This window comes from Nomia melanderi, chromosome 2 (assembly GCF_051020985.1).
Source record: "Nomia melanderi isolate GNS246 chromosome 2, iyNomMela1, whole genome shotgun sequence".
Classification (NCBI taxonomy): domain Eukaryota; kingdom Metazoa; phylum Arthropoda; class Insecta; order Hymenoptera; family Halictidae; genus Nomia; species Nomia melanderi.
This window is the reverse complement of record NC_135000.1, coordinates 10,975,013-10,990,258: the sequence shown is the minus strand read 5'-3', so window position 1 is coordinate 10,990,258 and position 15,246 is coordinate 10,975,013. Positions and strand designations below refer to the sequence as shown.

Genomic DNA, 15,246 nt, shown 5'->3' with positions numbered 1-15,246 from the left:
ATGTATTTGTGATAAATTCTTGTATTTGAAATCATTACACTTATTATATCTTTAATTTTATTCTCAATCATTAAGCGTTTGCTTCTAGGTTTTGGAAATATGTTAATGAATATACGCTTTTACAATTTGTGTACACATCAACTCTGCGAATAAGAAATTTCTGCACAACATTTTTAAATCTTTTTGTCTCAATCAAATCCCAATCATTTTATTTGAAGTAATTAGACTATATATGTTTTATAAATAGAATTAATAATTTTGTAATATGTTTTCTGAAGTAGAATAATTTATATAGTCTCGCCTTTCTTTTCAGACTCCGGTGTATTAACGTTATTGTATAATGTTGAAAATGTACATTGTAATATAGGAAATTGCATGTCTCCCGTGTGCGGCTAGAGTACGCTCGCGTAGACTCGGCGTTCTTTGGGGCGAACCAGTTGACGGAACCGCGAACATTAGCGACGAGCGTTTTGCACCTGTCGACAGAGTCGATTTGAAAACGCGTGACAAATCAAACGAAGTTGTATATCGAAAAATAAACTGTTACTATTTTTTCTACTACCTTCAGAATTCATTGCTGGAATCCCAAAATTATATATAAAATCTGTATTTTGCACAATTATGTTTTTTATTCTCAACTGTTTACTTTTGGTTTTGCTGGAAGTATTAAACAAGTAAAGATAGTAATAAAGACTACCTATGACACTTATAACACGACGAAAATAATAAAATACTTTTCAGTAAAACCAATTTATAAATTATTATATTTCATAAACGATAATTTCATAAAGATTATTGTGCCACGTATAAAAACCAAAGAATAAATGCATTCATGTACCTGAAAATCGTTTGAATAACTTTAAATATCTTCAAACAAAAAAACGTTGTAAAAAGTTCTTTATGTTATTGCTCGTTTGAAAGCTTCATTAAAATAATCTCTTTAAAAAGCCAATGTATTTATATTTTATGCAAGATCGGGATTTAAGAAATTATTTAGATATTTTTTTACGATAAACTGACCTACATTTTATACGTATACCTTAAACATGACTTTATCTCGGTTATATAGGAGGATTAATTTAATAAACCAGTAATGGTGTGAACCTCTTGCTTGTACTTTTTTAAAACTTAATTGTACAGTTCTAATGTACAATATAAAACGTAATTAGAAGTCATAAATATGTAGGAAAACTGATGATTACAAGCATATATAGCAATAATGTGTGAAAATGTGAACAACGTGAACATTACTTTCGATACGTTCTAATTAGCTGGTAACGTAGATACATCTCTGATTCTTATCAGGGGGGCTGTACCGAGCGGTACGTATTATTGTACACAAGGAAAGAAGTTTGTACCTGATGAAATTCACCGGCTATGTGTCAACTTAATAATTTTCAACTAAAAGAGGTCGATTGAAATGATTGAAGATACTATTATATAGAGTAAAACGGAACACCAATTTTTTTGTTAAACGAGTGTTTTAGGCGAGCTGGTACCGCGTACATACAAGACTTCTCAACAATTTATAGAGAATTCAAAACGTTGACGGCGGATAAAAAAATGTATCATTCCATTTAAAAAAAGAAAGTTGACCTTCACCTCACCTTGGAGTGTTCACGAGGAAAAATAAAAGTTTCACCACATGATGTCCCCCTCGGTATTGAACAACTTTCGTCTGAAACATTTTTGCGTACAATCAATATTTTCGGAGATATTGGACTGTAACGCTTTATAATTTCCACCCTATATATATAATTAATAATATTTAATATTTAATATTTATTTATTTATTATATACTTTATAATTGATTATTATATATATAATCATATTGTGTCGGAAAAATTTGATATATTGGTGTTTTCAATTTTGGGCAGTTAAAACGACCAAATCTACCGCTTCGCACGGGTGAGCGTATACGTATAAGATCAGTTATCGTCAGATCTAACACCAAAAGACTATCTCGATGCCATCAAACGATTTTGCCGTAGAAGGGTGAAACTGAAAAACATTTAGTCAGATAATGGCACAAATTTTGTTCAGGAAAAAAAACGAAATTCTTAAAGCTCGAGCCTTCCTATTAAAAGTTGAAGAGGCTCACAAGGTGGCTAAACACTGCCCAACAGAAGAAATAAATTGGCATTTTTTTTCTCCCCGATCGCCTTATTTTGGCAATTTGTGGGAAACCTCAGTAGTCATTTAAAAATCAATTCCGAAATCGATGTTTCCGAGGCAAGAGTTAACACTTTGTGAACATGGCAAAGAATAATGCAACTCAAACAACACTTCTGACGAAGATGGTACATGCAGTATTTAAACGGATTGTACACTGAAAGAAGTGGCTTCATGATAGTGCTAATGACCTCACAGTGGCAAGCTGGTAATTGTTACGAAAGACAACCTGTCACCGAGGCAATAGATATTGAACCACATTCTCTGGCCGTAATCACTCCTTGCGGGCCTTATTTTTGCCAGTAACATATGCGGAAACAAAAATCTCGCATACACAATCAGTCTCATTACTTTAAAAGGTTTTGTGGAAAATTGAAATTTGAACAAATATTTTGATCCTACGAACCGGAATGTTCCAGTAAACACGCCGTGTTTGGACTCATTTTAATCAGAAAAATTTCTGCAATCCATCGATACTACATTTGAGAAGGTAAGGTTAAAATTACTGCAATTGAAATTTTCTTCATTGCATGTTTACATTTAACACGTGCGGTATCGCTTTGAAGTCCCGCGTCTCGACCCACGATGCTCAACGGACTACATCTATCCAGTTTCTGCTCATTGTACTCATTTTCTGTCTCTGCCTACTGGGATCGCGTTACACTGAACTCGAGAGACAGTAAGCAGTGGGGAAAGAGTAGGGCTGGTGCTATGGAATTTAGCCGAGCAGGTTTCTGTGGAATTTAAGCGAGCGTCATTGTACTTCTTTGGATGTTCCAATTTTTAAAAATCCTTTTGCCAAAATATTCTGTATACCTGACATTTTAAGAAAATTACAAAAAAAGAGACGATTTTTTTATCCATCAGAATGGTCTCCCCATTAAACAAACCTAACTCAGACACTCTTATCATTTGAGTTGAGCAATGATTAACACTATGCTATCCGGTAACACCACGTTAGTGTCGTGTGAGAAGCTATCGAACAAATACAAAAAAATATCTTACATTTATTTACATATATCCTCGAAATTTTGTGAAAATGGAGGAACAGAATTGAGAACTATTGAGATTAATAAAACTTCCGAAAACTTCGAGAAAACCCTGGTGACAGACGAAATGATCCGAACGAGTCCTACCGGCGCCAAACAAAAGCTTCTTGATTACACGTGCGGATGGCACAGTGTTAATTGAATAAAATGTGATATTTTAAACCTGACAAATCTTTAATTATCTAAATCTGAGAGAAAAAATCTCAGTCTGTGAATCTTGACTAATTGAGGACGTACTATTGGCATTTAGCTATTTAAGTATTTTCAACTAAACTGCGGAATAGTGTACCGTTTAAAACTTGGCGAGTTTTTCTGATATTCTCTGACCTTATCAGCTTCCTATTTTCCTAGCATCGTTTTTGAATTGAATTATGTTTTCGTTGTGTCGCAATTTACCAAGCGAATTTTAATTCTGTTCGGGGTTGTAAATCCCGAAGTAACCTTTCGGTATGCGACTCGTCTTGACACTTGCCCGCCAAATTAATATTGGACACTTAAATCGATAGCGTTAAATCCCGACTGATGGACTGTAGTTCCCGAAATTGAAAGGAGTATTCACGTTGTCCCGAACGATAGATTCGTGATTACTAAGAGCGTATGATTATGAGTCTCGTATGAGTGACTCGCTTGAACTTGTGTATCTCCCGAACGATGGACTTGTTGCAAAGTATTGCGATAAAAAGAGTGTAAAAAGTGTCCGAGTGCAATCCTGTAGGTGTTTTTATACAACACCTTCAGGTCGCATCGAGTGCACTGATTGGGTATTTTCGACTTTCCAATCAGCACATAATTCCAAAAAATCGGAGGCGTTTTGGACGACGCCCTTTGGTCAGCCCTCTTGGCGCGAAGGTGAGGGCAATGGCCACGCGCGGGAGATCCTCAAAGACTTGCCGATTACTTGGAAACTTCCTCTAGATTGACTCCTGCCTGAAGGAACCGTTGCGAACGAGGTTCGAGTTGACCTTTTGGAAATTCCCGGTTTACGATATGGTCGGTTGTCTATACGAACGAAGTAAAAATTCGAAAACTATTGTCTGGACATGCGCGGAGTAACTAAATGATTTTACCATGATTTAGGGTGAAATTGCCCCTTGTAATAAAAATAAATTTCGGACGGAACATGCTCCCCCCGTCAATCGGCACGAACGATCAATGTAGATACAACGCGACGATTATCCTAATTTACTTATGAGTCTCTAGTATTAGCGGCACTGTTAATGAGATTCTGACTCAGGTAGAGGAGCCAGTTGCCTCACGTTTCGCTTGTAAATACCATTCGAGGTTCGTACGGTCACCGCTCGGATGATGCCATCCCCTCCTGGATGCACTTGTTCGATGCGTCCCAAGTGCCAGCAGAGAGGAGGTAGGTGATCTTCTTTTAACACGACCACTGCCCCTTCCTTGAGGTCATGGGATCCCTTTGTCCATTTGTGTCGCAAGTTGAGATGGTGTATGTATTCTTTGTGCCATCTGGACCAGAAATCCTACTTAACTTTCTGAATATGTTGCCAATTGGAAAGTCTATTGGCTGGCGTTGTCCTGAAATCAGTCTCAGCAGGACAAGTCAAAGAATCGCCAATCAAGAAATGACCAGGAGTAAGGGCAGATGGATCGTTGGGATCGGTGGAGAGAGGGGTGAGGGGACGTGAATTTAAAATACCCTCGATTTCAATGACGAATGCATTGAATTGTTCGAGAGTGAAAAGTTCTTCGCCGACTACCCGTTTGACGTGGTGTTTAAACAACTTGACGGCCGCTTCCCGCAATCCGCCGAAATGTGGCGATAACGCCGGCATAAAGTGCCAAAGCCCCTCGTCCTTCGATAATGTTTTCTGCAGTTGCTACCTCTAAGTGCACCGCCTTGGTCGAAAAGCAGGTAAACACTGCAACATACGTTTTTACGCGCGCTCGGTTTCGGTGGCGCCTTTCCTTTACATAGAACGGACCGCAGTAGTCGACGCCGCAGTTGTAAAAAGGTCGGTTTTCGGTGACACGTGCCGCAGGTAGGTTGCCCATGGGGTATTCTACGGCCAGTGGATTTACCCGAAAACACCTTCCGCATTGACGGATAATCTTCCACATTGTGTTCTTTCCGTCAATGGGCCAATACTTCTGGCGTACGTTATATAATGTTGCTGTTACACCTGGCATGATGGTTCTCCTTGTGCGAGTCGCGAATGATGAGCTCGGTCACATGGTTCCCCTTAGGTAATAAAATGGGATGTTTTTTCGAGAACGGTAAGGTTGAGTTTTGTAGTCGTCCTCCCACGCACAATATTCCTTGATCATCCAAAAACGGATGCAATGGCCAGAGCTTACTTTTCGAATGGAGTTCCTTGGTTTGGAGGTCCTTGATGTCTTGTTCAAATGCGGTGGATTGAACCAGTTTAATGACGCGAAGACTGGCGCTTTGAATTTCTTCAAGTGTCAGCGGTCCTGCGGTGCGGTATCGAATGCGGGGACAATACGCAACGATTCGCGTGAGCTTCTTGATACACGAGTATCGAGTGAGAATCTGGTCACTCCGAACGGTTGAGTTTACGAGACATATAACCCTTTTCGTTTTAGGTATCTCACTCGAGACCGTGTATCTTGAACTTGGCCACTTTGCTTGATCCGTCGCGAGCAAGTTAAAGTCCAGATTCGCGACGAAGGTCTTGCGTGTCGTGCGTGCGGCAGCGACGGTTGGGACGTTTCCCCCGATGATCCAACCCAATTGGGTCTTTTGTAAAATCAGATTTCGACCGCTTCAATCTGATAGGTCGTGTTATCAGATGCTGAGACACGATAAAGCTGGACCAGCACCTATCAGCATATCGATTTTTCCCGGCCGGTGAAAATGCGGATCTGCTAATTTTATGTTTGGCGGTATTCGTAAGGTTGTTCGGTCTATTTGCCTTTCCGATATTAACTCTGCTATTGTAGGGATTATAAAAAATGTTAACATCCGCTGGTAGTTAGTTGGATGTCAGCTTTTTCTAATATCTTCGCGTGCTGCAATATCCCGATGAAGCTTTGTATTGTGGCGCTTGTCGCACACCCGACATCGTCCAGCTCGGCAGTCATCGGTCGCGTGATCCGATTGAAGGCAATTCTCGCAAATTTTTGCCTTCTTTGTTGCTTGAACCCGATTCTCGATCGTCATGTCGAGGAATTTCGGACATTGATAAGCGGCGTGTGATCCGCCGTTGCATATTTTGCAGTTGGAAACGATGGTTGTGTAGGTCTGCCGTGTTTTCCGCGATGATGGCGTCGACCATCGGGACGACGTGATTTGACTCTTCGCCGGTGGTGGTGGTTTCCGTTTCGGAACCAGAGATCGTTGCGAACTGTATGTCGGACGATCGCGAGGCGTATTCGTCCGCTGATAAGTTGGCGCGATTTCTGCCCCCTTCGATTGATGCGACGCGATTCGTAGATGCTTCAAGATGTCTACCGCTTTAGGGACTTCTGTGTCCGCGAGCGTTCGTTCCCAGGCCCTTCGCGTCTCCGTAGACATTTTTGAGAGCATCATACTTGTGAGGAAATCGCTGGCTATGTCTTCCCAAGTACGGCCGAGTGCTTGGAGAGATCTGATGTGTAATTGTATGTGGTTTACGAAGTCTCGTATGGCCTCTGGCGAATCATTGACCATCGGAGGAGTATCGCGTAGCAAGGTGGCTTGTTATCATATATCTCCCGGAGCTGATTCCAGGCGGCGTCGTAATTTTCCTCGCTGATGGTAAACGCGTCGATTGCTTACTCCACTCGTCCGGTTAGCGACAGCCGGAGGTATTGCAACCTTTGGATGTTGCTCAATCCCGATTGTGAATGAATCATTTTTTGAAATGCGTCTTTAAACGTAATATATTTTTTGATCCGTGCGTCGAATTTGGGCAAATCAATTTTCGGGAGCTGAACTGGTAGCGCGAAGGATGGTGGCGTGGGTGAAGCTGTACTGTTCAAAGTTCCACTCGTTCCGTTAAATTGTGGAGCCGGTTGATTTAAACTATCGAGCAATACGATCGCGGTAGCTATTGCGTCGTCGAAAGCTTCGGTTGTCGCTTCGCGTTCGCGCGTTCCGCGTCCTCTACATTCTCGAGTAGGGCGAGCTCGTTTTGAATATCTTCGAACGCACCGAAATGTTTTTGCAGACGTTCGATGCGGTTGCGAAGCTTTACTCGTTCGCTCGCGGAATCTTCGTATATGCCCACGAAGTTGGTGAGCATTGTTATTTGAGCTTTAAAGGCCCGCCGCTTTTGTTTTAACGCCGGTATGCGCGAGTCGTCGATTTCGGGAACTCGTTGCGTGTTTGGGTTTGCCATTTTTCGGTTGAAATGAGGTTAAAATGGGGAATTGGAAATGTGAAATATTTGATTGGCAAATCTATAACGTGCCTACCTTGATTGAATTTCGACTGGACTCGTCTCGGAACCGCACGTTGTCGTTGATTATTCCGGAATCATGGCAGCTCCGTTTCCAATCTGGATTCCCAGCGTCAGACCTCGAATCGGATGGTTGACAGCCTTCCTTGGATCCACTTGTGCACTGTACTTTCACAGAACGCGGGATCCGGCTCGAAGGATCATACACTATGTACGAAGGGTAGTGTGTCTTCGTTGTGTCACGAATTACCGCGCGAATTATAATTCTGTTCGGGGTCGTAAATCTCGAAGTAACCTTTCGGTACGCGACTCTTCTAGACATTTGTCCGCCAAATTAATATTGAACAATTAGATCGATTGCGTTAAATCCCGACTGATGGACTGTAGTTCCCGAAACTGAAAGGAGTATTCACGTTGTCCCGAACGGTGGACTTGTAGAATCTCTTTGAATCTGATCGAAAGTTTGTCCCGAACAATGGACTCGTAGAATCTGATAGGATCTGATGATCTAACAGAAAAAATGACTGAATGTCTGAATGTTGACTGGTTGAATGTTTGTCCCGAACGATGACTGAATGTGTTTGTCCCGAACGATGGACTTGACTGAATGTGTGAATGATATCTCGTCACTCCGAACAGTTGAGTGTCTGAAAATATCTAGTAATATTTTCACTTCGAACGGTTGAATGTAGTATATGGTAATATCTGATGCGAGTGCGATCCTGTAGGTATTTTTATTGAGTCGACCTTTCGGAAATTCCCGGTTTACGATATGGTCGGTTGTCTGTACGAAGTAAAAATTCCAAAACTATTGTCTGGACATGCGCGGAGTAATTAAATGATTTTATCATGATGTAGGGTGAAATTGCCCCTTTTAATAAAAACTAAACTGAATTCGAAAAAATTCCACAGCCCGGTTTGGCTCACGTCAGTAATGCACTGTAGCTTTCTCACTAGAAGACATTGCTGCTCATCACAAATAATTTAGGAAAGCGTTGTAACACGATCAGTACCACGCCGGTCCCTGCGGACCGGCGTAAGACTTTTCGTTCGGGCCCCGCCGATCCTGAAGGATCGGTCACAGATTTTAGGTTCATATTACAGCACCGTGCGGATCTGCTCTTGCATATTGATTGAGACTAAAGATTTCGCTTAAGGGACATCAGTTTTTGTTTAGTCAATGCTTTAAGAAAAATAATATAATATAAAAAAGTGGGTCTGAATGGAACGGCAAGCAAAACGGCCTGACGGCACAAGGAGTAAGCCACTTTTCGGAACATCCGCCAGTCGGCAAAAAACCAATCGGGCTCCTCCTTAGAAAGGAGAAATTTCCTTATAAGGTGGGGATCGTGTCAGCCGCAAGAGTTAGGATAGATACGAGTTAACCGTCCACTACTAACGTCGATAGACAGTACGTCATTAATACTCACACGTGCAACAGATTTTGTATATAACTCGCTAGAAATAAAACACTGAAAACCGACACGCTAGATGGTAAATAACCACCACCTCATTCTACACATTCATTACATATTACATTTGGCCCACCACGTCCATACCGAGCTCCGCCAAACTGAGAGCGCACAGGAGCAAGGGGACTCTTCCACTCAGGATGTTTACGTCAATAACTATAAAACGACAGTTATTATTGTCCGAGTCGCGCAACAGAAAACGCAATCGAAATGGAACACGATGAAGTGAGATGTACGAACATTGGCGACGGATTTCGTTTCTGCGTAGCAGCGGTTTTTTATGTTTACCGAATCCCAGAGACATGGGAGTTCGGCTACTATGTTTTCTAGAAGAACCAAGATGGAGCGTGCGGCCAAGCTCCCTAGCCTCTCGTCCCTCAGAACTTGTTGGAGCTTGGCATGGACGTAGTGGGTCAACTGCACTACATTATGCGAATGTTTGTTACATACGTATTTCTTACATCTGATACAAAATTGCTTCAGGTTAAATAAATTATATTTAATTTACTTTTATTTATTACGTTCAAAATGGGAAAGAAGAGACTTGGAATTATTCTAATCACGAGGATCTCATCTTTGACGTCCATTTTCTGGTAGTCATCTTCCTGAACCGTGGCGCAGTGATTCACAAACTGCTACAGAAAAGTCACCGATCCTTTGTAGCTGTAATGCGGATGTTGTGCGGGAAATGTAATATCCGAGTGGAAGAAAGAGCCGGAGGTCAGAGAAGAGCACAATACCTAGGTCCCGAGGTGATTACGTTGCCAAGAATCTGTGCTGTATTTAGTCAAATGACAGTTACGCTATTTCATCGAGGTTTTGGCAGAGCCATCACAAATTTCTCGCTACTCCCTAATGCTGCACTGGCTATATTTTCCCCAATGTTCCTTTCCGTGGTCTCGCGATCTGTTGTAGGATTGGCTTCGGAGAGAAACATTCATCCCCGGCTTATGTATGTCTCTGTACTTGTAGACAGTGTCCTGCATCAAAGAGACCGTGTCACCCCTTTGAACCAGATTTGGGGATATTACCTGGCCTCATTTAACTCACCGGTTCTAATAGTTCTAATAATAATAATACAGGAGAATCGCTTTGATATAAACATTGTATAGCAGAGAGAGGCATGCAAGGCCGCCATCAAGGAAGTGCGTCCGCATGACAGAATAGAGATTTTCCGAGAGATGGATGATGTCTAGTAATTTCTTCGCAGAATGCTTAACCCTCTTCTCTATAAATTTCTCTAGATTTTCCTGTGAAGTGTGTCTCTGTATGTTCTTTTCCCCAATGACCAGAAAATCGTAAAATACCAAACGGTACATTTGCAACTCACATATTTTTAATAATACAATTAAAAGTGCAAACAGTAATAAATGATTTTATGAAATTTTTAAAAATCAGAAACAATATCCCTTTCATACTTTCAATTTGGTGGGTTCGATTAACTCTAAATTAGTGTTTCTAGCATTAATACCGCATCGAGTCTATTATATTCGTATCAGAAATCTTTCGCAGACTGAATAATATGATACTCATCATTCGATTGCGACGCTATTTAATATGCATGGCCGCCAACACTTAAGAAACCAGTAATGGCTAAGTAGGTGTAAAGTGTACAGTAAGCACATACATTTAATCAATGAAATTTATTAGTCAATGCACGAGGAGAAAGATACACTTCACGAAGAGCAAATGTCACAGCAAGTCAAGTAGCTACATACCTAACGACAATACCACTAATCATAGATTACATTAACTCCCCTACGTGACTGCGTAAGATCTGCAGGTGCACCATTCAGAAAATCGCAACAGTACTCATCCCACGGATAATATACATATTTCAAAAGAGTATTCACTATATGAATCTAAATGTGGGTTTGTTGTGTTTGTTGTGTAACTTGATTTGTAGGATATTATTTTAACCAGCAGATCCATCAAAATGTAGGAAATTAACACACCTTTCAAATGATGTGTAGTTTATTAAGAGTTAAACATCTCATTACAAAGTATGAAATGAAATTCTTGATGAGTACAAATATCTGTGGGAAAAAAGTATTCATACAGCACCTTTTTTCAAAATAAACAAATGAAATATACGCGTATGAACAAATTAATATTTCGTACGATACCCTTTACTACCTATAATGGCTTGTAATCGCTTGAGCATCGATGAAACCAAATTATTTGTTGTACTTTCATCGATTTTCCCCCATTCTTGCATTAACGTATTCTTCAAATCATTTCTGTTTGAAACTGGGTATTTTTGTACACGGCGTTTTAAATCTTCCCATATGTGTTCTATCGGATTTATATCGGGGGATTGTGGGAGTGTTTCTAAAACATGCGGTGTGTTATACAATAACCATTCTCTAATTAAATGAGATTTGTGCTTGGGATCGTTATCTTGTTGAAAATAATAACAATCTGATATATGCAATTTTTCAGAATATTCAGATAACCATATTTGTCCATTATTCCATCATTAAACTGTAAATTTCCCAAACCACCAGCACTCGTGCAGCCCCATACCATAACACTACCACCGCCGTACTTTACTGTGGGTTTTATATTTCGAATATTTAAAGCTGTTCCACTTTTTCTCCACACTAATTCCCGTCCATTCGACCCCCAAACATTAAATTTGCTTTCATCCGAAAAAATTACATGTTTCCAAAAATTTAATGGCTTATTCAAGTAGGTTTTAGCAAATTTAAGTCGTTTCTCCCGATTTACCTTGCTAATATATGGTTTTCTCCTAGCAACCCGAGCAAAATATCCAGCTTCTTTAAGCTTATTAGATAATGTTTTCGAGCAAACTTGTTTTCCAGTAGCTGCCTCCAGTTCTTTTGCAATCGTAGGAGCACTTCTGAAAGGATTTTCCTTTACTTTTCGTATTATAAGTCTTTCGTCCGTCTCACTTCATTTAGCCGGTTGTCCAATGCGATGTTTATTTTCGACTGTTTTTAATTGTTTGTATTTATTTACAATGTATTGGATGGTGGCATGACTTTTTCCCACTATTTCATCAATATTTCGAAGAGATTTTCTTTCTTCTACAGTGGTTTCTTTGCTTTTAGTACTCATTGTAACAATGTGACGTTTGACTACCACGGAAAGCAGAACACTAAATGAAGTATCATCAGAATTAAGAAACAAAAGAATGTGCAAAGTGGGATTCCCCTTATTTTATTATTTTAATTCCAATTCTTTCATTTGATGGCAACTGTATGAATACTTTTTTCCCACGGATATTTGTACTCATTAAGAATTTCGTTTCATACTTTGTAATGAGATGTTTAACTCTTAATAAACTATACATCATTTGAAAGCTGCGTTAATTTCCTACATTTTGATGTATCTACTGGTTAAAATAACATCCTACAAATCAAATTACCACTGTTCAAACTAGAGCGTATAATGGTGTATGAATACTTTTTTCGGTCACTCTACATCGTGGTAATTATAGACATACATACATCAAAACATACTTGTATAGGCTTCAGTTGTTTGTAGAACGTTGTGTCAGTGTCAAATGTCTGCGAAATTTTTCACAATTTTTACATGCCATTAAATAGAGAACATGGGAGAAAAACTAATAATTCGAATTTATCCTATGATTACCTTTCTAGTCGAGCTAGATGGTTGAAAATTGGCGTACAATGTTTTCTATAGGTAAGCTATCAAAGGAAAAATCGGTTTAAGGGCACTTTTGTCCCCTTATCCTGCTATACCCTTTATGTTTCTTATTAAGTATAATGAACGTCGTTTGTAATCGTATTGTCTGTAAATACCTAAAAATATGCAAAGTGTGATTGTTCTAATGATTCATAAGAAGTTATATAAATAACTGATATAATTTTATACAAATGTCTTTTCATATTAAAAATATAAACGATACTTGTTACAGGAATGATTGTTTTATTGCGCACAGTTGTTATTAAACGTGTAAAAAAATGTACATACAAAAGCGAACCATTAATTTTGGTTTAAATCACAAATGTGTAAGTGCTCCGCGTTGTCCACGAGATAAGCCTTGAACGGAACGCGTGTCTTATTCGTCAGCTTTCATCTTTCCGTATCTAATTTTTTATACTAATTAGATATTCGTTAATATGGTTACACGTAAACACAGCAAGAGACCTCTCTTGACCCTGTCTCGTTCCGAGGTTCTTTTTGTGAACAACGCAAAGTACATTCGGTGAAACATAAAATCAAGTCCTGCTAATAGGTTCAAATATTATACTGATAAGTAAAGAATGCAAAGGAACAGAAAAATTCCTTATCATCAAGAGCGTTAAGAAAGTTTTTAAATGCGTAAGTCAAATAAACTGATTAAGAGGCGACGATGGAATTGATTTGAAATGTCCAGTTTTACCAGTAGTCTCATTCCCTCGTCTTTTCACTGAAGTTAAAAGATAATTCTCAAGATACTTAACGAATGGCTCCACCATTCTTGGGTACCTCTCAAATGACGCTACATGCAATACCTTTTGTAAGCGAAAACCGCAGAAATTGCTTCTTACTCAGAGGTGCTTTCACCTAGGGACTATATAGTGATTAAGGAGGATCAGCCCTGGATCGTTGCTGAATCGAGGCCCTTCAATACCCAAAAGCACTTCTTTATGGCACTCTCCTCTTTTTACACTCAAATCTCCAGATTTGTTGCATCGGCAGCGCATGAGATGGATTTTTTCGAGTGAGTTTAAAACTTTAAAGGTTTACAGTACTGATTTAGATAAATAAAAAGGTCTTAATTGGCATATGTCAAGTAATCAAACACTTCCATTGAAAAATAATTTCTATTCATTTATGATATTAAACAATATAAATAAATAACTATATTTGGGAATATAATTAATTAAAAATTAATTAATAATTAAAGTAAAAATATAGACACATATTTGATGCGCAATTTTTATGTTCAACAAAATCGTGGTATTATCTTAATTTTAAGCCTCTAACTAATTTCAGGACAACTAATAATTACTAAATCACAATATCTCAGAACATTTACAAGTCTTACAGAGTACTGTTTAGAATGCTGCGATAAGCTTGTCTCACACTTCATTTGATTCGATTTTACTCGATATTCAAGTTATCAGATATCCTCAAATAATTTCGGAAGCGAATAATTTCATTGTTAGCAAGCTTATTCATTTACTTGAACACGTGGAACAATAATGAACATTGATATAAGGTCAAAATCGAATTTAGATTTATTCACATTTCGTTTTTCAACAGCCGTGTAACGGCTGAGTACCAATCGCATATGTTATCACATACGTACACCCGTTGACAAAATACAATGTGCTTACTGGTACTGACAATTTTTCACAAATATCTCTTGTTATATATAAAATTCTGTATATTTGTGTTATAAGAAAGAGAGGATTTCCTCTTTTTATACATAGAATTATAATACTTACTTCACATTTATGGTGATATTATGTTGTGTCTTATGGGTATGTGCGTTCTGTGGCCCGCCATTAAAGTGTAGAGTAGAGTGAAACACGTTAGACCCGAAAGATGTCAGCATGAGCGTATTTCGTCAGACAATTTTCTTTTTTGTATTGTTATAAATGTATTACTATTAAGTTTAGTTCGTAGTTGTACAGTAAATAAAATGGATCTATAAATATTCTACACCCATATCTACCATATCTTGCCCGATCCCTTTCAACGGTGATGAGCACAACGACGCAAGTGACTAATATAACCTAAAATCTGCCACGTGGTTTCAAGTACCAAATTTTTTTTCTTTCGATGAGTACGATAGCAAGTAGAATAGAAACAGAAATAAAAAAACGGGTGACAATTCAAAAATAGGCGTGCAAATTGCAAAGTTATCAGATTATTACTACAGTTCTGAGTAACGTCACTATAAATAACAAAGATACGATAGAGCTAAGGAGATTACAGAAATTCTGTGACGTTAGGGCGGTGCAGCAATAAGCGTGCATATTGAAGTAAACCAGCAAGTCCATGTAGAAACTGCATCGCCGGATTCAAAGTATGGCTAGCGTTAGAGCATGTCCGTCAATCCAAATCAAGAGTAAGGATTATGCAATTGAACAAATAGGTTATCAAACAAAAATAAAGAATGAAGAATTTATATTGGCGTACATATCGAATAGAAGAGTGTAGTGGTTTTGTTGCTACCAACTTCCTCTTTTTTATTTTTCCATTTTCGA

The 15,246-nt window shown here is 38.9% G+C and overlaps 1 long non-coding RNA gene across 2 annotated transcripts in view; it reads right to left on the bottom strand.

Annotated features, from left to right (window-relative positions):
- Nucleotides 1-15,246, bottom strand: part of LOC143174269 (uncharacterized) — a 316,575-nt gene that overhangs the window by 291,857 nt on the left and 9,472 nt on the right. Inside the window, exon 2 of one of the 2 annotated variants that reach the window (XR_012998078.1) lies at nt 1,608-1,678. The exons of the other annotated variant lie outside the window; for it this stretch is intronic. This is a non-coding gene — a long non-coding RNA (uncharacterized LOC143174269). The remainder of the gene's footprint in view (nt 1-1,607; nt 1,679-15,246) is intronic. 2 annotated transcript variants of the gene reach the window in all.